We start from the raw sequence: 2424 nt of genomic DNA, 5'->3' as shown, positions 1-2424 counted from the left end.
TCAAGTCGCTGCTGCTGAAGGCAGGGAATGGCAGAAAAGCCACCTTAGGACGCATGCTGGACACAGCGGCAGATCTGCCCCATGAAAACATATCCCTCCTGCTCCAGCTATGTTCCAAAGCAGCCTCCACGTTTTACGACAGGCAAGGTGGTGATGGGAGGAAGGAGGGCTTCACCATCAAGCAGACTCTGACTCTGGCCCCTACAAGGACATCTGCTAGTTCTGTGACCTTGAGAACGTCCCTTAACCACTCCCAGCTACATCGGAAGAGATACAAACTATCTTACGAACTCTTTGGAAGGTGAAATAAGTCAAATTATTTTACTTTTCTCCTTGTAGGTGGATATCATTACTTCTGGAAGGTTTAAGTTCAAAATTAAGTAAGTGGGCCATTTCGAATTTGAGAGTTGAATAGGAAAGCATTCCAAAGGTTAAACTAATACTCCTACCTGGCATTGCTGCCTCTGGAGAACAGTATCTAAAATAAACAACAAGGTGCCCACAACCTGTTCTCTCTGCTCCTTTCAAGAACATGCAGCAAGCAGAGGCACAGGACGTAGTTTAGGCACTTTGCTTTGGTAGTGGGAAAAAAAAGGGATTTAATATTCCTACTGAATCCCGACTTGTGCCAAATGCTCCTTGGGTATACCAAACACGACTTTTGTTTAATTCTCTTCAACATCCCTTGGAAGTGGTTATAATATTTGCATTGGTGCCGATATGAAAAATTGAGGCTCTGCTAAATAAAGAAACTCGCCCAAATTCACATACCTTGTTCAGCAGGTTCTTCAATGACATCGTTTTGTTCAATGCTGCTTTGCTATAACATTGATGTGGCGCCATAGGGACTTAATTCTTGTTTGTATCAATACTTGCATTGGTGCAGATGAGAAAATTGAGACTCTAATAAACAAAGTAACTTTGCCAAAATTCACATACCTTGTACAGCAGGTTCTTGAATGACGTCATTTTGTTCGACACTGTTTTTTCTTGGCAACGTTGATGAGATGCCATAGGAACTTAACCGTTGTTTCTATCGATTAACCTATGGGAAAAATGGTTTTGTTAATACGTTTCCCTTAAAGTTGCAGAAACTATCGATGATACTAAGTGAGAACTTCCCGTAATTGCCAGAACCAGGTTTTATATCTGAATCTTTTTCAGTCTAACTCTAAAATTCACGATGACATCTTAAAGATTTCCATAGAAGTCAGACTCCAAAACTTCTCCAGTGTTGTAGCAGCTTGCTCAGCTGCCGTAACAAAATACTATAGACTGAGAAGCTTAAATAACAGAAATTCATTTGTTCATGGTTCTGGAGCATGAAAAATTTAATATCAGGGTACTGGTCAATTCTGTTTCTATTGAGAGCTCTCTTCCTAGCTTACAGATGGCCACCTTCTCACTGTGAGAGAGAGAGAGAAAGAAAGAGAGAGAGAGAGAGAGACAGACAGAGACATAAGTTCTAAATCTCTCCGGTTCTGTGGTGTCTCTTTTCATAAGAACACCAATCTTATTGTATCAAGGCCACACCCTATGACCTCATTTAACCTTAATTACCTCCTCATAGGCTCTCTCTTCAAATACAATGACACTGGTGCTTAGGACTTTCGCATATGAGTTAAAGGGGACACAACTGGTCCACAGCGAGCATCTTGCATACATTTCTATGGTAAACATTTGTTCTGAGACTATTTTCTACTTGACCTCAGATATGCCCCCTTCCTCATTTCAATTCAGTGAGTTTCTAAACCCTATATATAATCTCTTTGTATCTTTTCTCAGGTTATTATATCTCCTTAGATCAGATCTGCATCGACTCTCTCTTTGAGTATTGGAAAACACTCTAAAGGATTCCCCGTGTTCAGAATTTCACCTTCTCAGATGCATCCATGTGGTTGTGCAGATGCCCACAGCACAGATAGCTCACTTCACACTCTCTCAGTCCACATCTGAAAACCGTTCATCTGCTTAACAAATAAAACCCATCTGACTAGCATTCACCATCATTTCCCAGCCTGCCTCTCCAACTTTATCTCCTCCTTCTAAAAGCCCTTTTGTTTTTTATTAATATAACTTGCACCAGGCGACGCACTAATCATTTGTTTGCTTATTCGCTTATTCTTTTTATTGAATAAGCATTTATTGAGTGTCATTAATGTACTAGGGTCCTAGGCTTTGAATGCCCAGCAATGAAACATACAGACACCATTTCCGCCTATACGTGGGTGACCAAGGAGACAGACATTAAGTGAGGTCTCAGGAATTTTCTTCCTTTGCTTTTTCTTTAGGTGAGGTAATATTTAAAGATATGATAGCTGGGAATTTTCCAGAGCTTTTGAGAAAATTTTCATACATAGATTCAGAAATCACAGCAAATGAAAGACAACTATAACTACATACTTCATACTGGAAGCACATTTA

Source organism: Pteropus vampyrus, unplaced genomic scaffold, assembly GCF_000151845.1.
Source record: "Pteropus vampyrus isolate Shadow unplaced genomic scaffold, Pvam_2.0 Scaffold34, whole genome shotgun sequence".
Classification (NCBI taxonomy): domain Eukaryota; kingdom Metazoa; phylum Chordata; class Mammalia; order Chiroptera; family Pteropodidae; genus Pteropus; species Pteropus vampyrus.
Note: the sequence above shows the minus strand (reverse complement) of the source record.